Raw genomic sequence first — 25,951 nt, 5'->3', positions numbered from 1 at the left:
AAACTCAGAGAGACAAAATCACAACATATGTATTTGAGCATCAGTGGTGTTTTATCCAGCATAACCATAGACAAATTAAGGTATAGACTAAAAAGTTTTAAAATTTACCCCTTCCGCCAGATGTCACTATGGTTGATCTTGGGCCAGTAAAGTCACTCAGGGCTAGTGAAGTCACTCGACTTCGAAAACAATTTATTCATTTTTCTGCTATTTAAGTCCTATATTTTTATATTTCACGATATAGTTGGGTAATGTCAATGTAAACAAAGTCACTGTTTCGTTTTTAGTTGATAAATATTAAAGTATCATAAAAATATTCAATATTTTGTATAGTGAGAGAATTGAGTGAGTCTACTGAACCTCTCTTACAGCATGAACGACATCTATTGAAACACTTTTTTCGAAGATAACAGATGAGACAACTTTTTAGTCTATACCTTAATTTGTCTATGGTTTTAGTGTCTTCTTTGAGTTTGCAAAAAATTTTCTTGTGCAGATAAATACAACTTTTGTAACCAAATTAAAAAAAAATTACCAAATTTTCGAGGCAGGAATGTCCAATGTGCAGCCATCGATTGGGCACTTAAATACAATTCAAATAAAGGGATTCAGAAAAAAATGGCATAAAAAAGTTTTTTTGGTCTGCAAAGGCCAATGCGCAGCTAATGTTGATGCAGGTAAATAGAAACCACTGTATCATTGTTGTTATTGATTTGGCATGCCACCGAGCTTTAGGCATCTAAATGTCAATACAATACAAAAAAATAGAACTGATTATCGATCGATAGAGACTCTAAATTCGCAAGCAATTAATTCGCACTTAAATTGTAAGCTGAAGTACATATCGAACTATTTAAAAGTCACCGCAGCAAGAATGCCGACTTAACAATTGTTTTGTCGTTCAAAGATTTGTTTAACACCAACCTTAAAAACTTTTGCTCGGTGTTGCCAAATTCATTTAACTAGACTATCAACAATTTATGGCCAAATTTCGATAAGAATGGACGCTCTATGAGTCCATGAGCATGGGGTGGTTGGCGGACATTATCAAATGAAATGAATCAAATATTCTTGGCAATAAAACGTTATTTGTGGCACACCTGGAGCCTCTTTTAATATTTGTTTATTTAGTTTCAAAATAAGTTTGTGTATTTAGTTAGAAGTTAACAAATATGTAAATATGTGCGTATGTAATGTTGGTGTTATTGTATTAACTTTTTGGCTCCCGTATTTAACTAAACAGTTAAGCCTGTTACGCTTGGCCAAGAAAACATTTGATATACACATGTGGACAGAATAATATGTGCGCAATTTTTGTTTTAAAAATGTTATTTGTTTTTTTTTTTTTTTGTTAGTTTATTTAATACTTCTGAAATGTTTATAGAATAGATGAAATCAAAAATACTTTAGACTTGTAATTGTAATGGAAAAACAACATAAAATATCGCCAATTCGAGAAATTCATTATTTTCAAGTGGACAGTGGAAAATAAGTAGGTGTAAGCAATAATTCGTTCGTGTTTGTTTTTTTCAGTAACTATCGACCAGAACTACCATATGATTTCAATTTTTTTCTGGCTTATTATGTCAACTTCATTTATTTATGTGTGCGTATTCTTTTCAATAATAAAAAAAAAATTCAGAAAATATTCAAATTCGGGTGTTTTCAAAATGCTTATTGCAACATATGCATCGACAAAGTCTACAGTTTTTGTCGCGAAATAAACCATAAGAGATATATAGAACATGATTTTGAAAAGAAATTTGACCTTTCATTCAGTTTTCCCGGTTTTAAATTATTTATTCAAAATCAATGCAACAAGTTTTTTGCTTTTTTATTGTTTTGATAGTGATTCTGACATTACAAGCCAAACAGGTAGACCTATATACTTGCAATTTTTTCAAAGTTAGCCTACCCTGCATTCCTTGTACCATGCTATCGACTAATACTGTTCAGCTTCGGCTCTTTTAGGCATAGATGTAAAATGTCGGTAGGGCTATAACGGGATATTATTTTTTATTTTTGCATGGAAGCTTCGAAACTTGTCTCTTCAGTTCTCCCCTAAAGGTTTTCAATGGGATTAATATCAATATACTGGCTTGGCAACCCAACAACTTTCAAATTAATATCCCGGAACCATGCGTTCACCAAATTCGATGAGTGTTTTGGGTCATATTCCTGCTGAACCTTTCATATTACTGGCAAAATTTTCCTCCGCATATGGCAGCATTACAGTTTCCAATACTTCCTTGTACACAAATCGATTCATCATGTTTTCGATTAGATGTATCGGACATCCACCTTCCCACTAAAAACCACCCCTCATATTGATATTTCCTACCCGTGCTAAGCAGTTTTTATACCCTCCACCTTGGAAAGGAGGGTATATTAATTTTGTCATTCCGTTTGTAACATCCTTAAATATTCGTCTTAGACCCCATAATGTATATATATATATTCATAATCAGCATAAAATTCTTAGTAGATTTAACGATGTCCGTCTGTCTGTTGAAATCACGATACAGCCCACATTATTTGACGTAGAGCGCCAAAATTTAGCAGAGCAATTTGCATTGTGTCTAGGATGGTTGGTATTGAAAATGAGATATATCGGTCCACGTTCTTTTATAGTCCCCATATAACGGTACCTCCCGATATTAGATATTTTGATGATTTATGCCACATTTTTCAGGGATTCGTCTGAAAATTGGTATTTGTAGGTCATAACGGGCCCCTGAGCGTGTGGCAAAACATTGCGTGTATGGGTCCATGATTTGGTATAGCCCCCATATAACGGTACCTCCCGATGTTCGGTAATTTGATGATTTTTGCCACATTTTTTTCAGGGATTTATCTGAAATTTGGTATTTGTTGGTCATAAATGGTTCCAGCTCCGGTGGCGAAACATTGCATGTATGGGTCCATGATTTGGTATATCCCCCATTTAACGGTACCTCCCGATATTCGGTAATTTGATGATTTTTGCAACATTTCTTCTAATGTGTATTTTACCCTAAGGTGGAGGGTATTAAAAGTTTGGGCCGGCCGAACTTAATGTTTTTTTACTTGTTTAATCTAACATGGAATTTCTTTCTTTCGATCGATGAATATTCCTTTCTGTGTCGTTACCAAATAAATTGGCCTTCGTGTCATCACTCCATAGAATATTTCGCCACTTTGTTTTTATTCACCGGAATTGTTTCAAATTTGGTATTTAAAGTTCGTTATGGGTACTACAGCCTAAGACAGAACATTGTCTGTGCAGGTCCACGTCTTCGTATAGCCCCCATATAACCGTACTTCCGATATTCGGCATTTTGATGATTTTAGCGACATTATTCACCGGAATTATTTCAAATTTTGTATTTGAAGTTCGTAATGGTTACTACAGCCTATGCTAGAAAATTGTGTGTGCAGGTCTACGTTTTATAACCCCCATGGTACCTCCCTATATTCGGTATTTTGATGATTTTGGCTACATTATAAACAGATTTTTTCAAGTTTCGCATTTGAATATTGTAATAGCTTATGACAAAAGTTGCCTATGCAGGTCCACATCGTCGGTATTTTAAGATTTTAACAGAATATTTAACGTATTTTATTATTATTATTATTTTTTTTTTTTTTTTTGAAAATTGCCAAGTTTGTAGCAAATGGTGGAGGGTATTAATAAAAAATCTTTAAATTTTACAATTTTTTTATATCTATGGTTGTTAGGTACTTCAAATAAATTCGAATCATCTCTTAAATGCCTCCGTGGTACATTTTGAAGCTCCTCCACACATCCATAAAGTATAGGGCTACAGAAATATTCGTTTTTTTATTTTTTAAGAACACAAAATAATCAAATAATTTAAAAACAATCACTTTTGTTTGTTTATTAATAATTTGTTTGTTTACAAGCGAACTGTCAGTTCAGGCAGATCCCGCTTACGGATGGTTGCATTTTTTATTGCTTTTTCGCGTTTAAATCAGTCATTATGGTACTCTTTCTGCTTAAATTCGCGATTAATTTTTAAAAGGTATATTTAGCTACACTGCGTCACGTAAGGCTCTGCGAAAGAAGGAACCAATGTTAGTGGAACGCATTCTGATACGAAACTGAGTAGCTAGCTTTTTCTTTTTAAATCGTGGAACAGGCTGTTAAAGTAATAAAATATGTATTTTTCTAAGTTTGTGGCCAATTTTCGTATGTCAAAGGAAGTTTTTCGCGCTCCATTGGATATGCAGAAAAACCCAAATTATTGTGCTGGAATTGAGGGAATAAATATATTTTTGTTTTTCACATTTTATAATTGTACTTCTACAATTCTGGGCCCGTCACAGGCTACAAAATATCCTGCTGCAAAATTTTTAAAACACATATTTTTGTTGCTTCGCTTTGTGAACTTAAAGAGGAAATTTTGTTCTTTATTTTCCTTTTTATTAGTGATCTACCTACAACTATAAAGTACTCAAATATAAAAGGTATAACGGTGCAAATAGCTTAGTTATCTAATTCAATAAATTATACAATTTAATTGATCTATCTGAAAATAAATGTATTCTAAAAAGGAAATTAATATTTCAATTAAATATTTAATATACTCTGTATACATTTCTATTACAATTGATGTGTATATATGTTAATTAAATTAGTCTGTAAGGATATACATATGTATTATCTATAGATTTAAAAAATAAATAAAAATTAATCATAGGTTGCTACAAAATTCTTGTAGATTCTTCTGATCTTAATTGTTCTCGTAAACTATAAACGTAAACCTCTATAAGTGCCATCCTTTTCTTCAATTTGTCAAAATAATCTCGCTCTATTGCAAGTAATTTACAACAGCTTTGAAGTGGATTGACTCCCCCAAGCTGCAACAATGTACTTTGAACGGATGTTTTCCGGTTTTGAAGTTCTAATTTTTATTACTAATGTTCCTTAAAAAATACGGCAAATATTGGTAAACAAAGACGTCTCTTTATAACACGTAGTTATGTGTCATATAAAGATAACAATTAATGGATCGACAGATAAGTACAAGAATGTGTGGCTGGGTAATCTACACCCACTCAATGGGTCGATAATAAAATGCGTTATTTCGGCACACCTGTCACCTCTGTCTAGTTGTAGGCCAATAACTTGTTGACATTTTTCATGAAAATGTAAAATGATCGAGTCTTTTGAATTTTTTGAGCGATAACACAATAAATATAAGTCATTTCAATGCCGAAATCAGATAATCTAGCATACGATAATTTGTCTAAATGCTCTCTGGGAATACATTTACATTTTTATTTGCAATGTTCCAGAACCTGCAAGAATCTACTAGTTTTGCAATTGTTTCGATATCATGAAGGAAAAATCGATTATCGTAGTAAAAAATTTATAATCTTGTAGTTGGTCTGGCCATGCATGTGAGCAGCGTCTCCCTTGAGCTGTTAGAGTTACAAACTTGAAATTTGGAAAAGAAATCTTGGTTGAGGAGTAAAGTCGATGTAAGGAGGTAGTATTTGGCGACCGCTTGCCAAAGAAAAATATCATTATAGTTTATAGTGTCCGTATGTATCCAATATCCAACAAGTGCTCACATGATGGGGTTATTTAAAGCGGTTCGGAAGTTATAGTCAAATTATCGATTTTTGGACCCGGATTTTTTATAAAACCCCCAAAAAGTCGAAAATGGGTCTATTATGTGGGTCAACTAAATTGATGCCAAATTATAGATGAAAACTTCAACAATAGCGGACGGTACCTTTATGACAAAAAACATTTTTTACCCAAGTGACGAGATCGTAAGCTCAATAGAAGAGGAACCAAAGAATTAAATAAAACTAAAATTATTTTGGAAAGTCTTCTAAATCTTACAACCGCACTTATAAACATTTACATCTTTCTCCACTTGTTATGCTTTCGTTCAACCTGAACGAAGTAGCATAACCATGTAAGTTGGTTTTGTCTGTTACAACAAAAACCCATTCGTCGACCGTGCCTTGTCTATAAATAGAACAGTGTGGCTTGTTTGTTCGGGATACCGTAGTATTTTGTTGTTGCAAAATGGCCAGGCTTATCAAAATACTACGGTATCCCGAACAAACAAACCACACTGTTCTATTTATAGACAAGGCACGGTGCCGCTTTGTGCCCCAGGAAAACCCGTTGAAATATACGAGAGTAAAATCGGAAGGAGAAAATTTAAAAGGGGACAGTGGGTTTTTGGAGGAGTGGAGAGAGGCTCTATAAGTGGTTTATTGTCCCGGTGGAAGAAAGGATAAAGGAAGCCTTTGCCTCTTATTAAAAAATATATTCTCCCGGGGACTATAATAGTCTCGGATTGCTGAAAGAAATGCTTTTTATAATATTACTAGCTGGCCCGGTCCGCGTTGCCGGCCCGTACTTTTTGTCTATTATGCACATTTTCCCAAGCATAATTATCCACAGATATGACTGATATAAGTGTTCACGTACAGGTCGATTTAAAGTGTTTTAAAATACCTGTACCCATTTTTAAGCTGTGGGCTTCAATATTTAAACCGTGGGCTTCAACTATGTGGATGTGCTATACAAATCTATTAAAAAGTATATATCAATCTTATCGCCATATAAGGGATCAAATTTATTTTTAATATGGTAAAAATCGTAGCAAAATCTTTCAGTCAAATGAGCAGTAAGATTTTCAACCTCTCCCCCCACTAATAAACATTATTAGCCAAATTCTTTGAAATATGGTTAAATTAGGAGGTACTTTCTTTATACTCCGAAACATCGACCTACATTGAAAACTTTCTTCAACCCCTTATAATCCAAGATGACAAATAGAGGCCAAATCAAAAATATAGCACAACAATATAGCATGTCATAGCTTTTCGCGTGATTTAAATAAGTAAAAATAGTTTTATCCACCTCATAATTGAGGGCAGAATGATAAGATGGGATTTAATTTTATTTGTCATTTAAATTGTAAGTTGGAGACCCCTTAAAGTCCATATTTTCATCATAGGATAATTCAATGATGATTCAACAAATATTCGGTCCCGTGCTACTTTGTTATATTTGTAATTTGTTCATGTTTCCACAATTTATTTCATATAGATGCACATCCCAAATCTACGTTCCCAACCAATATTCTTTTGGGGGTTACAAATTCAATAGAATACAAAATTTTCTTTTCTGACCACACATTAGATGTGAAAGTGGACTTGGGGATACTCCAATGTGGGGACTTTACTTAAATTAATTCCTATGTGGCAATTATCTGTATGATGGTTCCCTACCCTAGGGTGGCATATATAAAATTTTTTAGCCAAATCAATTGATGAATGTGGTCAATACCAATATGGGCCCTACTCTGAAAATTTCAAATTTTATGCGAAGAGGTTCTCTACCCCCTTGGAAACAAAAATGTCAAATAAGGGTCAAAAAATGAAAAAAGTGGCCAAGACCCCAAAAATAGCTTAAATCATAGATGGTTATATAAATATGAAATCGGGTTGTTTCCTTATCCGTGAGTTATGCAAAACGATTTTAGGTATTTTGAATATTTGGGAAGAATTTCTGGAAGGATATAAAACCTTTTCTTACTAAAAGTCCCATTCGCTCTACTATCTTGCACCTTTTATATTTGGTATTTTACTAATTATTCTCCCAAAGAATTTTGCATTTTGAGCTCTCATTGGACGGATCATTGTCACGCTTTGAAATGAGTTTAAATGTGTTCGCATCTTCCAGCTGAACCACGATGTAGGCCCTGGAGTTGAAAGGTAGATGTCAGTCAACATCCTATTTCGCACTTATTTCATTTTTTTAGTGAAAAATTATTCTTTATTTGGTTCACAAAAAATCCACTGAATTCAATATGATAATACAAATTAAAAAAAAATTGACAAAAAAAAGAATAACAAATTGAAAAAATCTTCAACTTGTTCGCTGATTTTTACAGCAAATGTTTAAAGATCCTTACAAAGTTTGTCAATAGAGTGTACTATTACTTTAAAATTCGATTCCATTGAAATTTTTTTTTTTAATTTTTTCCAGATTTGAGAATTTTTGCAATGAGATCTTTTTTTCATGATTTTTTAGCGATTTTGAAAAAGTATCTTTTAACGTTGGTGTGACCGCGTTAAATTATTTCGATATCATCTATTCCGTTTCGCCACCACATAATTCGGTACTACACTTCCATGTAACCCGCCATCAATTTCAGTTCTCAAGAAATCAAGTCAATTAAATAAATTGGTATTAATATTCGAATTCAAAAATAAAAAATATAAAGAAACACTACAAATGTACATTAGAAAAAATAAGTCAAAATGGAAAAAAATCATGCAAAATAAAACATTACTGTTGTACATTTGAAAAGTCAAAATGAAAATGTTAATATATCACGTTTTTACGCGATTTTTTTGGATATTATCCTTTTCGGAGAGGAGACAACTCCGAATTTGTGTGAATCGTTAAAATCAGTCCAGCGGTTCTTAAGTTATAAGCGTAGTAACTAACACAACTTACATTTATATATATAGATATTAAAATACAAGTAATAATATTTGGGGGAGGAGGGCTTTACCCACCATAAGGGTTATGGAGGCATTTTAACGCTTTGCTGCCGGAATATTGCCGTCGAAAAATCTTTTTTAACGGGTATATACAAAAATTCAAATTTTGCAATAGGTTTATATAACTTGGGATCTTCTGCCCAGCAAACATATTTAGCGTTGGAAAGATACAGTTTGTAAAATACTTTTGCAGTTTTGTAATGAAGTATGGAGAATTCTTACTCCAATTTATTTAAAAAATGTTCCCTTAACAAGAGAAAAGATAGAAGTACTATGTCATGAATTTGAAATACTGGGGTTTCCGCATGTATAGATGCTCTGGGTGAGAATTTAAATTAACATTATGTAAACGTTTGCAGACCATTACCACATTGAGGTTTACCCATCCAATGAAAACGCTACCGATTACTACAACTACAAAGGATGGTACTCGTACAATGATGGTACACAGTCGCATTGGTTCATGCGAGGTAAGTACTTACACTTATATTTTCTTTTCTTTTTATTCCCTACACCACACTACGGTGCAGGGTATTTTGTCTTTGTGTATTTATTTATAACAGGTACAAATACGTGAGATAGACCCCTACTTCTCTTGGGCTTCATCCGATTATAGGTTTAGTGTGCACCAAATAGGATGAAGTTTGACACAAATAGACAAATTCATGATATTTGTTGCACACAACAACAGTAATGTAACGTTTCATAAAGTCGGCCCGTCCGTTTTTTTGTGCTTTCCTTACTGGTTTCTACATACTTTTATTATTTTAGACGTCGTTTCATTTATGTTAATTGTGGAAGTCCAGGATGTTGCACGATTCTCAAATCTTTGAATGTTCTTTCCTCAAACAGCAGTCATTTAATAGAATGTAGTCATTTAAAGGAATCAAAACGAAATATTTTAGGCGTTGATGTTCCTGCACTTATAATCCATATTATTGTTCTCGCTAAAATGCTATTTTTAAACAAGAGGTGACATAAGCACAATGAATATATGTGTGCTTCGGTGGGCATTGATGTTTTAAATATTGATGCAAAAAAATGCTAGAACCAAGAGGATAACTTCTGGAGAAACCATCAGAAATTTTCCAAATATAAATCTATATATATAAAAATTAATTGTTGTTCGTTGAAAACGGCTGGATCGATTTGCATAATTTTTTGTACAAACGTTCATCATACCCCGAGTTAGGTTTTTAAAGAAAGAAATATTGACCACGTCTACTTTTACGCCCACTATCTTGATTTATCTAAAATTTTTATATTTGCCAGATAATGAAGATATCGGTTTGAAAATTATTACAGGAGATACTGTTGCCGTCCCTCCAATCCTAGAGATTTATTTGGGTGCTGAGGAATTGACCACGCAAACTTCTAATCTATCTATACATATAAAAGAAAGTTATGTTAGTTACTACGCTTATAACTCAAGAACCACTGTCTTGAATTGTCTCTTGGCAGAAATAGATAAAATCAAAAAAAAAAAAAATTGCGTAAAAATGTGAAATTCGAAAATTTTCATTTTGACTTTGTACAATGGTAATGTTTTATTTTGCAAATTTTTTGACTTACTATTTTTGAATGTACATTTGTAGTGTTTTTTTTTTTTTTTTTTGAATTCTAATATGATGTGAAGTCTTTTTTGGTAGTATAAAGGGACGACAATTATGGAGTGGCGGACCTAAATAGATGATGTCAAAATAATTTAACGTTTTCAAACCAAAGTTAAAAGATAATTACTTTTTTCAAAATTGCTAAAAAAATCAAAAAAGAGCCTATTGCATTGCAAAAACTCTAAAATCGGAAAGAGAACATTTTTTTTCAATGGAATCAAATTTTAAAATTATAGTAAGTACCAAACTTAGTAAGGACCTTCAAACATTCACTGTAAAAAACCAGCGAAAAAGTGGAAGGTTTTTTTTTCAATTTGTTTATTAGTTACTATGCTTATAACTTAAGAACGTTTTGACGGATTTTCACAAATCATACATCTTCGGAATGGAATCTTGGCAAAAAAATGCGTAAAATATGCCAAAAAAAAATATAAAAGAAAAAATCCTTTTGGCGTGAAATTTTTTCAATTTAAAAACTATATAGAAGTGTACATTTTTTATTGCTTTTAATTCTGAATGAATTACTTCAAAAATGAAATAGTACGCAATACGATGTTAAATACCGTCTGAAATTGGCGTTTAGCTTTCAACTCCAGGATCTACATCGTGTTTCAGCTGGAAGATGCGAACACATTTAAACAGACAAAAAAAATGGCAAAACGTTATGGAGTTCATTACAAAACGTGGACCTACCTACTTCTTTCACATGACAATAATCCGTCCAATGAGAACTCAATATGCAAAATTCATTGGAACTGCAATCAGTGAAATACCGAATATAAAGGGCGCAAAAAAGAAAAGGGGAAAAGAATTTCTATTCTTCCAGAAATTCTTCCTTAACACTCACGACACCTTAAATCACTTTTGCAGTTCATGATATGGGTCATAACCCCCGGGTTATGATAAAATCCGATTTCAAGTATATCTTACATTTTAACCATATTTTCATACTAATTTTGGCAAATGTTGGTAATTTGGGAAGAAACCATCCTTGCAAAAACTGATCACGTTTTGTGTAACCATCATATGATTTAAGGAACTGGACATTAGTTTAATCGTCTTTGAATTATATTTATATTTATATTATTATATATATATTTTATTATATTTATATTCGGTACTATGATTCTAAAGTACCAAATTTGAAACAATTGTGTGACTAGAATTATCAACATACCCAATATCGGTAGGTATCGTTATATGTGTTAGACAAATCCGAGGAGAAATGTGGCAAAAATCATCAAAATACAGAATTTCGAGAGATACCGTTATATGGACCGATAGATCTCATTTTCAATAACAACCGTCCTATACACAATATAAATTGTTCTGCTTAATTTTGATGATCTACGTCAAATAATGTAGGCTGTATCGTAATTTAAAAAACCAGACAAACATACGGACAAATCGACTTAGAATTTTATGCTGATTACGAATATATATACTTTATGGGGTCTATGACGAACATTTCTGGATGCTACAAATGGAATGAAAACGTTAATATACCATCCTTTCCAAGGTGGAGGATATAATAAGCTTTAAAGACTAAAATTACAGGCCGGCAACGCGGACCTGGCCAGCTAGTTAGTTTATAATTATGAACAATTATTTATTTCTTTGGTAAGGACAAATCAGAATTTGATCATATTTTTATACCCTACAACACTATGTGTTGGGGGTATTATAAGTTTGATTGGGCCAGAATTTATGTAACACCTCGAAATATTGGTTTCCCATATAGGAAAGTATATATGGATCTTCCTAGCTCGCCGAGCTGAGACGATCTAGCTATGTATGTCCGTCCGTCCGTCTGTCCGTCTGTCCATGTTAATTTGTAATCACTCTACAGGTCGCAATTATGGCCTGATCTTCACGAAATTCAGAATGTAGGTGGAGTTAAGGTCAGAATAGAACCCTATTTCTTTTGGAGATGATCACATAACATTTAGGGGTTGAAATGGACCAAAAACTGAAAAAATTCCTGATTTTGCAGTTGCTCTACTGGTCGCAATTATAGACCAATCGACGCGGAATTGCGCATGTAGCTAGAGTTTAGGGCGGGGAAGAAGCCTACCAATTTGGGTGGTCATCGGATAATATTTAGCGGGTAAAATAGACCATATCTTTTGTGTTGAAAAAATTCAAAATTTTTCATTAAACCGCGAATATTTTAAACCCCGGCGAAATCATAAAGCCATGATAAGGTTACTTCTGATCTTTACATTGATGTTAACATCCATCAAATCGGATATATAGCAAAATATGTGCGATATATATGTCTATCAAAGAGGATATGCTTGAAAGATCTCTTATATGTCGAGAACGGCTGAACTGATTTCGACAGTTCTCATTAATTCAGAATGGCCTCTTGGCAGGAAAGGAAAAACGTCTTAAAAAATCGCATAAAAATATCTCTATAAAGATGAAAATATTGATTTTGTAACATTTTCTCATATTTTTTCAATTTTGTCATATTTTTGGCATATTTTCATTTTGAATTAAATATTTGGTATATTTCTACAGCTAACAAAACTAAGTAGTTAGGATATCAGGATATCATATACAGATCGCATTTATGGCCCGATCCTTATGAAATTTTGCAAGGGGATAAGATGAGGGTCAGAATAGATGCCTACTCTTTTTGGAGATAATCGCCATATATTTAGGGGTTGAAATGGACAAAAAAACTGCAAAATTGTCAGCAAGTCGTAATTATCGCCCGATCCTCACGCGCATTTGAATGGAGGTTACCGGACATTGCAAAATAGTTTTGTATGGCCATTCAAAAATATTCAATGTGTGAAATAGTTTGCAAATTTTTAGACAAAATAGGAAAATGTCCATTCCAGTGACTTTTTGGAGAATTCACAAATACAGGAAAGACGCACTTCTGACTATTTCGTTAAGGCTGATTTCGTTGAAGAATATAGTCAAATGTCTGTATCTCATATAGATGCGTTTAAGTCAAAAACCAATAATTAATGTTAATCTTTTGCCACTTCTGAGAGATTGTAGGTCTTTGGGAAATATTGGTTCCAGATCTAGGAAGACTATTTACGTGCAACATCTACCTATAAATTTGAAATTAGCAAATTAGTTCAAGTTTCTACTATTCGAAAATTAGAACGAAACCTGATGGTTTTCTTTTATTATTTGTCACAATATCTTGTGGAATTCTTTCGAGTATCTGGCCTATATAAACTGTATAATTTATTTTAGTGTTGTAGGGTATTCAACGGTCGGCCCCGCTCGACTGTAGCCTTTGCTTACTTGTTTATTAATTTATTTGTTAATTTATTTGTTCTTTTTAGATAACTATGTAGATATTTCTGCATTTTGAAGTCTGAATATATATATATATATATATATATATATATATATATATATATATATATATATATATAATTATCCCATTATTGTTGTTTTTATAAAAACAACGTTTGTTTAATAATTATTACAGGTAACAGCAAGTCCCAGCGGACTTAACTCTATATTAATACTTGTGTCAAACTCGATATGACATTTTGTGATTTAATTCCATTTCTTGATATACAATAGGTATACCCTTTTTATACCCTCCACCATATATAGTATGGATGGTATATTAAGTTCGTCATTTCGTTTGTAAATCATCGAAATAATCCTTTAGACCCAACAAAGTATATATATTCTTGAGCAGCGTAAAATGCAACGACGATTCAGCCCTGTCCGTCCGTCTATTGTAATCAAGCTACAATCAAAACGAATTAAGATAGGAAACTAAAATTTTGCACAGATCTGTCTTTTGTCTGCAGGCAGGTCAAGTTCGATGATGGGCTATATCGGTCCACTACATCGTACAGCCCCCATATAACGGTTCCCCCGATATTCGGTGTTTTGATGATTTTAGCAACATTTTTCAACGGAATTGTCTGAAATTTTACACAAGGATTTTTTTGTGAGTACTTTACCCCCAGATATAGATTTGTCTATGTAGGTCCACAATATCGTTTATCCCCCCACACCTTCCGATATTAAGTATTTTAAAGATTTTAACAGAATTTTTAATGGATTTTATTTTTTTTTTTTGAAAATTTTCAACTTGAAAGGGATGTTGCCTTTTCCACGATTTTCTAGCGATTGCTTGAAGTGTTGAGAGATTAGGACCAACAGCTAACAAATATACATTCTGGGAAATTTTGTGAAAGCATTAAAATTAAGTATTTTAAGAACTATTCTTCTGCATTTTCAATTTAATAATCCAAATTCCAAAAATGTATATTTTTGAAATAAAAATATTTTATTGAAAATTAATTATTTTGTTTACATTTTTGGACACATAACTCTGACACTTGTATTACGCACAAAAACAAATTTGTATGTGGTTGTTGTTACGATTGTTGTACAACAACACTTGCTGTTAGCTGTATTTTTCTACCATGGATTAAGGTATGGACTAAATGGTACCAAATTTAGACCAATTATGTTTGTCACAACCGACAGATTTGGAATCCTGAAATTAAGCAACAAGATTTCCATTGAATTGTATGATGTAGGTAGTTATGGAAATTAGAAGTCATTTGTTCCAAATGGTACAATTTGAATTTGGCTAAACCAAAAGAGCTGGAAACCTGAAATTTGGAAATAAGATTACTGTCGGAGTGTAGGATGTAGGAAACTTGTACTTATGCGTACTAAGTGGTCCTAAATTTGGTACAACTTGTTATTGGGTGAACAGATAGTGCTTGAAATCTTAAATTTAATATAAGGGTCACTGCTCATGTGTAGCCTCAGTGAAGGAAGAGGAAGGCAACTTGAATTTAGATAACTGTTGTTATCTGAGGTTGAGATTTATAGGTTGGCTTGGAAACGTGTACTATAATTGTTCGAAAAGTACTGAATTGAAAATGAATTGAAATTGAATTGAAAATTTGGTATTGATTGAAAAGATAGAACTGAAGCCGTGTCTAGGATTTAGATATGGAACGGTTTTACAAATGAGAACTAAATCATACGAAAAGTACTAAATGTGACATTGATTGTAGGGATAGAGCTGAAATCCGGAAATTTGAGTACAAAAAAGACCCAACATGAACTGTTGAAACGAATCTGAAGTTTAAGGTGGCCTTTATGGGTTCTCGTTTTGCTACAGCCCGCTATGTTGCGTTACTTCCCGATATTCGGCATTCTGTTGATTCTAGGGGAATTGTTTAAAATTCGAAATAAAGAGACTGTAATGGGTTCTGTCTTCTGTGACTGGATTAGACTCATTATTTCGTTTATCATTCAAAAGGCTGTACTTTCAAATATTTGGTATTTTGGTGATTTAAAAAACACATCCCATCTAAATCGAACTATAACTAATTCCGTTACCAAACGTAGTCAAACCTATCAAAGTACCCTTAATTGATGAACATTTTGAAAAAAAAAAACAAAAACCTATCATATCTCATCTTATGGTATCTGCCCCAAAAAGGGTCAATAGATTAATCTCTTCTGGGAATATGTAGTGGTCCGAAAATTATAAATTTCAATTCTCTTGCCAATATTATGTTCAGTTTGTGGAAGGGCTGCATCCACTCACTTCGTTCCGTGATCCAAATGTTAGGTCGACCAGGAGGCGAATTTTTAAGAATACAACTCTACGCCTACAATGTTTGCACGGAACACATTCACCAAAAATGTCATAGAGTTTGCTTTACGCCCTGCTTCCTGTAAAGACGCAATATTTCTGAAAAGGATTTTTGCTAATATATATCAATTGTTCTATATAAGCAGAAGATCCCATTACGGAATCCATATGATAAATTTTTAGTAATTATGTTAGAAAATGTGAGGGCTATAATATGGGGGCTATACGAACAAGTGGATCCATATAGATAAAGTTCTGCCACCGCAAGCAAAAGTCATTATGAACTCTAAATACCGAATTTAAAACTATTCCGTTAGAAAGTGTGTCTGAAATCGCCAAAAAATCGAAAATGGGAAGGTACAATTATATGGGGGCTATAAGAACACGTTGACCGATATGGCACATCGTCGAACTCGACCTGACTGCAGAAAAAAGACTCTATGTAAAATTGTAGTCTCCTATCACATGCCGTTTCGACTGTAGCGTGATTGCAAGAGACGGATGGAGTTAGCTAATTCGACTTAGAATTTTACTTTGATTAAGAATATATACACTTTGTTTGGTCTTAAATGATCATTTCGATAAGTTATGTATGTGGAGGGTATACAAATTTGAAATTGATTTTCAAATTTGACAAAACGAGCAAGCATCGTTGACGTCTAGTGTACTTGTCCGGCGAATTCAAATTGTGTTAACAGTAAGTTTAGCTATCTGCTGGTCTTACTTGACGACCACTTGTCGATTGGGCCATTCTCCTATAAATTCCTATAAATTCTACAATAATGAGTCACACCTACAGAAGATATACTGCAAAACATATAATCCATAGAAAAAAAAAGAATGTGTTGAGTTGGACACAAAGACTACAAAATCACAAGTTTCCTTTGTGCAGAAAGAATGGATTTTAGTGTCAGCAAATACCTTATATCCAAATGTGTATTTTACGACATTGAATCACGTTCATTCTTCGTTATCATTTGTTTACAAATACTTAGCAGCCAATAAATGGAATTTAATAATCTAAATTGGTTTGAAATAAAAGCGAGCTCTTTTGGGAGTGCCCCGTAAATCAACCATATTTTATTATACCCTCAGGCATATGGCTAGAAAGGGTTTACATCATTTGATACGGCCAAAACGTGTCTCATCGAAACAACGGTCTTAGACGCTAGGTCTATTTGGACCAAATCAGTTTCAGGACATTAGGAGTCGATCTGGTGATGTCCATCTGTCCGTCCGTCTGGCTGGCTTGTGCGCACGATCAAATTTAGATCGAGTTCGGAAATAAGCAATATCGATTGACCCCTTTCTTGTACCTCCCCCACAAAAAGTCGAAACTTTCCAAAAATACATGTATTTTACTGCATAGAAAAAGGAAGGATAATCTGATTTTTTTCCAACTTTGCAAATCCCCATATAGCATAAGGTGCGAAAATGGACAATATCGTTCCACTCCATCAAGTACCTCCCCCACAAAGGGTCAATTGAATAATTATAACTCTTATTAGATGTGATGTAAGAGATTCATTTTCTTCAAATTACACACATCACAATATTTTAATTAACCCAAAGTCTGATGTGAAGTACCTCCCCCACAATCGTCTTACAGCTTTTAAAATTATTCCAGTGACAGCTCATTATATTGTTTACAAGCGTACAAAAGCATTTTAGTGAGAATTTTCCAGAAAAAAAGTTAGAGCACTCCAGCATTTTAATGTGAATAAATCTTTTGTGTCTCGTACCATCGCTCGTTACCGTGATACTGGTAGCGTAGCCCGGCGTCAAGGAAGTGGACGGAAGAAAACAGCAACATCAGCAGAAATGGTTCGAAAAGTGAAGAAGCAACTTGATCGAAACCCGCGAAAAATGAGCTCAGGGTAAAGCCATTGACATTCCAAAAAGTGCAAGAACTTACACCGTAACAGAAAGCAAATAAACTCAAAGGAGCTAAAGAGTTGCTTCGCTTGGCCGAAAGTGGTGAACTGCCGAATTTGGTTTTCTCCGATGAGAAAATATTCGTTGTCCAGCAGTTTGTAAACAAACAAAATTATCGTGTATGCACCTTCGGTTGGCCACAAGAACTCAAGCGCCGGCCATTGTGATGGTATGGGCCGCCATAACAGCCGATGGTCGCTCTCCGCTCGTATTAATCGACCGTGGGATCAGAATAAATGCCGAATATTATCGCGAAAATATTCTGGTGGGTGTATTAAAGCCATGGGCACGCAAACATTTTGGTCGTAGACCTTGGAATTTTTCCAATAGGACTCAGAACTATCGCATTCAGAACGAGGTTCCTCGCTTCATTTCCACCGCACAAGGACCACCAAAATCGCCGAATACCAATCCGTTGGACTATTGTGTCTGGAGTATTTTGGAAAGCAAGGTTGGCACTAAAAAATACCAAAGTGTCGATCACCCCAAGCAAGCGCTTCGCCGGGAATGGGCCAAAATACCGCAGAGCAACGTTCGGGCAGAGTGTGATGGTTTCATTGACCGTTTGAAGGCCATAATTCATGCCAAAGGTGACTAATTCGAACAAATCTAAACTTATTCTAAAATTTGATGCTATTTCCGACATTTTTTTTTCTCATAAAATTAAAAAAATGTAAAAACTATGGCGTTAGACTTTGTTGTAGTTTTTATACCCTCCACCATATTATGGAGGGTATATTAACTTGGTCATTCCGTTTGTAACTCCTCGAAATACTCATGTCAGACCCAACAAAGTATATATATTCTTGATCAGCGTAAAATTCTACGTCGATTTAGCGATGTCCGTCCGTCTGTCCTTGTGTTCGTCTGTCTGTTGTAATCACGCTATCATTCGAACGAATTGAGATATAAGGCTAAAATTTTGCACACATATTTATTTTTCCAGTAGGCGGCTTAGTTCGTAAATGGGCCATGTAGGTCCACGTCTTCGTATAGCCGCCACATAACGGTACCTCCCGATATTCCGTATTTTAATGATTTTAGCGACATTATACACCGGAATTGTTCCAAATTTGGTCTTTGAAGTTCGAAAGGGATACTACGGGCTAAGACAGAAAATTTACTGTGCAGGTCCACGTCTTCGTATAGCCCCCCATATAACGGTGCCTGCCTATATTCGGTATTTAGATTATTTTAGCGACATTATTAGCCTGAATTGTTTCAAATTTGGTATTTGAATTTCGTAATGGATGCTACAGCCTATGACAGAAAATTGTCTATGCTTGTCCAGTTCTTCACACAGCTCCGATATAACGGTGCCTCCCTATGGTTGAATTGGAATTGAATTGGATACTCCCTTCGAGAGTTATTGTGCGCACCAGCCAGACATGGATTTGGCTCAAATATACTTAGGGTGTAAAACCGTTATTTCGAGGAAGCATGTTTTTACCGTTTCAAAAAACGGCCTCTTTTGTGAGTAACCTGTAAATCAACTATATTTTGTTTTCAATCTACCTTTATTGCACCTTGGTATTGTGTGATGACTAAGGGCCTGTTTATGAATGTCAAAAGAAAAATGTCAATTCTTTGTATTTTCAATATTTTGAAATATTTAACTTGTTTTCCTATGTTCCAGGACTATAGGAATGTACAAGTTTTTACTACAATAAACGATTTCCTCTTCATGATATTAAAGAAAAAAATAAAAAACTAGTGGATTCTAACAGGTTCTGAAATAGACAAAGAGTTGAGATGTTTTTCGTTTGCTTTCACTTTCTCTCGACATACATAAACAGGCCTTAAAATCAAAAAAAAAAAAAGAAAAGAAGATAAACCTGCCTATAAACTGAATACTCTTAATACAAATGTCAAGGTGAGTTCTCTATTTACGGAACTGTTTCCATGCAATTAATAAAAAAAAAACAAACATTAAAAAGAAAGAAAATCGCGAGTTTTCTCGCAATAAACATAAATATTTATACTTGACATATTAAGACATAGAAGAGAAAAATGACAGTTCTGCCGAAATAATAAACTTTATTGTGGCCAATAAATATACGAATGTGACGAGACAAAGAGAATACTGATTTATCGAACATCAATTGTTATCGTTTTATGACATTGAATTACGTCCATAAAGTGTTGCCTTTGATAGAAAATATTTTACGACCATTTAAAGAGAATTTTATTATCTAAATTGATATAAATTAAAGGAGTTCCCGGAAAAATGTCTTAAGACCTGTAGATTGTTTAAACTCATGGGGTTCCCCTTGAAGTAACCAACACTTTCATATTTTATAGTTCATTTGAACCCCGGACGAAGATATACAGAGGAGTTTTATCCAAAACTGCATCGACCTTGGGCCATGAATGCAACCAGTTATTAAATTATATAGACATGCAAATATACATGAACATGCATAATTCTAATCAAAATGTGATTCTATATTGCTCTGTTCCAGAACCTGCAAAGACCTACAAGTTTTGCCTTTTTTATACCCTCCACCATAGTATGGAGGATATATTAAGTTTGTCATTCCGTTTGTAACACCTCGAAATATACATTTAAGACCCCACAAAGTGTATATATTCTTGATCAGCATAAAATTCTATGTCGATTTAGTAATGTCCGTCCGTCTGTGGAAATCACTCTAGCTTCCGAACGAAATGAAGTAAGTTTATAAAAATTTACTCAAATGTGTATTATATCTGCTGGACTTTTGGTATTGAAAATGGGTCATGTAGGTCCACGTCTTCGTATAGCCCCCATAAACGGTACCTCCCGATTTTCGGTATTTTGATGATTTTAGCGACATTGTTTACCAGAATTGTTTCAAATTTGTCATTTGATGTTCGAAATGGATACTACAGCCTATGACCCCCATCGTACCTCCCTATATTCGGTGTTTTTATGATTTTAGCTACATTACATATCATTTTTCAAGTTTCGCATTTGAATATTGCAATAGCTTATGACAAAAGTTACCCTAATATACGGCTACGTTCGGTATTTTTAGGATTTTAACAGAATTTTTAACGGAATTTATTTTTTTGAAAATTGCCAAATTTGTACCAAATGGTGGAGGGTATTCAAAATTCATCCCGGCCGAACTTACAGCTTATTTACTTGTTTCAATATCATAAAGGAAAACATCGGTTATTTTAGTAAAAAATTTTACATTCTTGCAGTTCTGGAGCAGACCATACATCTCTACTTAAAAAGAAAAATGAGATACATGACTAAATGCACGGATCTTGAAATATTACGCGAGAGCCCTTCTTGTTGCGTAGGCGTATGATTAGTCTGGGTTTTTGTAAATTCGTACCAAAAAAGTACCAAAAGTACTAAAACGTACTAAAAATTTTGGCAAATGAGCTAGAATTAGGAATTAGAGTCACTGCAGGATAGATGTATCGAAGGGTTTTGGAAATTCGAACTTTAAGGTTACGAAAAGTTCTAACATGTTACTAAACTTCTAAAATGGCACCATTTGGTGTTATGGAAGGGATTGAGCAGAAAACTTGAAATTTGGTATAAGAAGGTTGCATCCATGAAGGTGGTTTTGGACAAAGTGTGCGAACTGTACTAAATGACACTAAATTTGGAACAGTTTAGATTAAGGAGAACGGACGAAGTTGGAATTTTGAAATTTTGTATTAGAGTCCTTGTTGGTTGTTGGTTTGTGATAAAGAGATGGCTTTGGGAATGTGTGCTACAAGTGCTCGAAAACTACTAATTAGTATTATATTTGGTACAATTTGGTATTGGGTAGAAAGATAGTGCTTGAAATCTGAAATTTCATATTACGGTCGTTGTTCGTGTGTAGCCTAGACATATGGAGGTGGTTTCGGAAATGTGTATTATAGTTGTTTGAAAAGTACCGAATGATACTATATTTGGTATTTGGTGAAAACATGGGGCTGGAATCATCAAATTTTAAATTGAGGACTCTATTGGTATCTGGAATTGAGATATGCAGGTGGTTTTGGAAATGTGTACTATAATTGTTCGAAAAGTACTAAGAGTGGTATTGGATGAAGGAATAGATATTTTGAAATTTGATACTGAGGTTTCTGTTGGTATCTGAGGTTGAGATTTGGAGGTGGTTTTGCAAACACGTTCTATAATTGTTCGAAGAGCAGTAAATGCTACAAGATTTGCTATTGGGTAAGGGATTGAGCTGAAATCCTGAAATTTGATATGAATGCCACTGTTGGTGTCTGTGGTTGAGAGAAGGAACACCAGCTTGGATATGCGTACCATAACTGTGCTTAATAGTACTAGATTTGGTAAAGGGGGAAATGGCAGAGCTGAAATCCTGAAATTTGGAGTTAAGATCACTGTTAGTATCTGAGATATGGATATTGTTTTGAAAAAATGCGTAGTTAAGAGGAGGTGGTTTGAGAACTGCGAAAAGTTCAAAATACCACAAAATGTGCCGTTGGGTGAAGGGATTGAGACGAAGTTCTGAAATTTGATATTGAGGTAACTGTTGGTTTTTAGGTTATACACATGGTATAATTAAGAAGGTAAATTCATGCAATTCGTATGTTTACAATTTTATCAAAATAATTCATTTGACAACATTTCTGCTTTGTTCCAGAACCTTCGATATCATAAAGGGCAAATCGGATATCGTAGTAAATAATTTCACATTCTTGCATTTCTGGAGCAGATCATTCATTGTCAAATTTGTAAATACCAGTGTATACTCACAATTCAGAGATGGGAACATGTTTACTACACAATGTCATTTGACAAGGTAAGTTACAGAAAATGCAGAGATGGATATGCTTATTTGAAATGACTTTATCTTGTTTATTCTACCATTCTTATCTTCAAAAAAATATTTTGAAGACTCTTTGGTATAAAAGGTTAACATGTTCCTATTATTCTTTCCAAAAAACGAAAAACGTGAATAATATATAAAGCCTTGAAAGTCTAAAAGCTTAGTACGATACATGGTACAATAAAGAGGTAGAACAGCTTCAAAAAACTACAAAAATACAGCCCTGAGACTATGCCCGCTTCCTGTCAGACTCATTCAAAATTATTCTTTTATTATATTTTTCCTCTTTTTTTAAATGAGTTAAATAGCGCGAAAAATGAATAAAATGTCTGGATTTATCTCTCAAAAATATAATCCTAAATGTTCAATCTTTCAATTTCATTTCTATACTGGTTAATAGCTTTAATGCGCGAGCAGCAATTCACGTGTCTTCCAATCATTGGTTTTGAAAATATTTTTTTTTCATTTTTCAAAACAATTAATACATACACAAAATTGGCAGAAGTCGGGCACACTTAGAAAAAAAAATTGATCAGCTGTTAGCTCTACTTTACCTTTTTATTGTACCATGAGTGCGATATAGGAAGTATTGATTAAAAAAATGTCAAACTGAAGAAATTGTGTATTTTGAGTACTAACAAGTAAAAAAGCAGTAAGTTCGGCCGGGCCGAACTTTGAATACCCTCCACCATTTGGGAAATTTTCAAAAAAAATAAAATCCATTTGATCCATCCATATTGTGGTCCTACATAGACAATTCCATTTCAGGGGGTTAAGTATTCACAAAAAACCCCTTGTGTAGAATTTCAGACAATTCCATTGAAAAATGTGGTTAAAATCATAAAAACACCGAATATCGGGGCGTACCGTTATATGGATGCTATACCAAAACGTGGATCCATACGTACAATGTTTCGCCACACGAGCTAGAACCTTTTGTCATCTACAAATACTAATTTTTAGACAAATTCGGAAAAAATGTGTGGAAAAATCATCAAAGTACCGAATATTGGCATATGGAGGCTATACAATATCGTCCAGACAAAAAACTGATATATGCAAAATGTTAGCTTCCTATCTTTATTCGTTTTGACTGTTGCGTGATTTCAACAGACGACCAGGGCTAAATCGTCTTAGAATTTTACGTTCTAGCTAGTTCGTCTGCTTATTCCCTGGCAACAAAACCATTACGACCTAAATTCAAGTAAGAACCATAGCTAGGAACGCCGCCGTTATTCCATTCCTTTTTGCTTGGGATTTTAATTTTAAACGGCTGATCAAAATGTATTCTCTCAGTAGTTTGAGAAGCACACGTGCACGTCCGTAACCTCTATCTCTCTACATTCATAGAGCTTATAGGCTTGCTGCATTGGAAGTCGCAGTTGCTTTGATGTGTATATCTATTGACGGAATATTCACTATTGTATTAAGGGAATGAGCTGGACAAGTTTTCATTCCCATATTTTGAAAACAAAGTATGTATGCTACTTGTTATCATATATCACAAGCCCAATCAATTAAAATAAAAAAAGTTTTTTACTTCCTACTCCATATGAGTAGCATTTCATTAGAACTCTTTATTCCAAACCTATCCCCAACAGGGTCACTAATACCAACATTTTAAATTACCAACTTCTTCCGTGCACCCAAAACTGAATTGTACCAAGTTTAGTACCACTTAGTAAAGTTCTTACAATTAGTAAAAATTTCACAAACCACCTCCTTAAATCAACACCATTCCCAAGAATTGATTCTCATACCAAATTTAAAAATGTTATCACTGCCCATTCACATATTTCCAAATCCTTCACAACATCAAAGACATTCACTACAAATGTAAGATTTGAAGCTCTATTCCTTCCCCAAATGTCAAATTTAATACCACTCAGTATTTTTGGTATGTATTTCAAAAACCACTTCCAAATCTCAAAACGACAAACTAAATGTGATCCAAATTTCAGATTTCATGTAGTATCTGTTAACGCAATACCAAATTTAGTATCATTTAGTACATTTTGTACATTTCAGAATACAGATTACAGAATTAATGCCGAATATTATCTCGAAAATATTCTGGAGGATGTAATAAAGCCTTGGACACACAAACATTTTAGCCGCAGTCCTTGGACATTCCAACAGGACTCAGCACCATCGCACTCAGCACGCGCCACCCAAGAATGATTACAAAATGAGGTTCCTCGCTTCATTTCCAGCACCAAAATCTCCGGATACCAATCCGTTGGACTATTGTGTCTGGAGTTTTTTGGAAAGTAAGGTTGGCACTAAAAAATACCAAAATGTCGATCACCCCAAGCAAGAGCTTCGCCGAGAATGGTCCAAAATACCGCAGAGCAATATTCGGGCAGCGTGTGACGGTTTCATTGGCCATTTGAAGGCCATAATTCGTGCCAAAGTTGCTCAATTCGAACAAATCTAAACTTATTCTAAAATTTGATGCTATTTCCGACATTTTTATACCCTCCACCTTGGAAAGGAGGGTATATTAACTTTGTCATTGAGTTTGTAACATCCCTAAATATTCGTCGTAGACCATAATGTATATATATTCATAATCAGCATAAAATTCTAAGTCGATTTTACGATATCCGTCTGTCAAAATTTTAGCAGAATAATTTGTATTGTGTCTAGGATGGTTGGTATTGAAAATGAGATATATCGGTCCACGTTTTGGTATAGTCCCCATATAACGGTAATTCCCGATATTCGGTATTTTGATGATTTTTGCCACACTTTTTCACGAATTTGTCTGAAAATTGGTATTTTTAGGTCATAATGGGTCCTAGTTAGTGTGGCGAAACATTGTAATTATAGGTCCACGTTTTGGTATAGCACCCATATAACGGTACCTCCCGATATTCAGTATTTTGATGATTTATGCCACATTTTTTCACGGATTTATCTGAAAATTGGTATTTGGTGGTCATAATGGGTCCCTGTGCGTGTGGCAAAACATTGAATGTATAGGTTTACGTTTTGGTATAGCCCCCATATAACGGTACCTCCCGATATTCGGCATTTTAATGGTTTTTGCCACATTTCTTCTAATGTTTCCTTTACCCTAAGGTGGAGGGTATTAATAGTTTGGCTTGTCCGAACTTAATGTTTTTTTACTTGTTTGCTTTCATTCAGTAAAATTTAAAAAAAAATATCTAACCCTGTATATCCTTTAAATACAACATTTTGTTGAGAACGTCTGAAATTAAGATGTAACTCTTATATGTTAGGGCCTTCCCAAGTCAAAATATGTACACAATAGCAGTGCAATTAAAGAGAACACACACAGTTTGTAAACATTTTTGCCAAATTCGATATTTATCAATTCATATTAAAAAAAAAGCTCTTATTCCATTTTATTTAGGACTTCCTTTAGAGTCAAAATTGTGATCTTTATATTCATTTATGCCTTGGAGATATCCTGAAGTTGCAGTTTAGCTTATTAC

Source organism: Musca domestica, unplaced genomic scaffold (assembly GCF_030504385.1).
Source record: "Musca domestica strain aabys unplaced genomic scaffold, Musca_domestica.polishedcontigs.V.1.1 11, whole genome shotgun sequence".
In the NCBI taxonomy this organism is placed as follows: Eukaryota; Metazoa; Arthropoda; class Insecta; order Diptera; family Muscidae; genus Musca; species Musca domestica.
The sequence above is the reverse complement of the archived record's forward strand: the minus strand, read 5'-3'. Positions refer to the sequence as shown.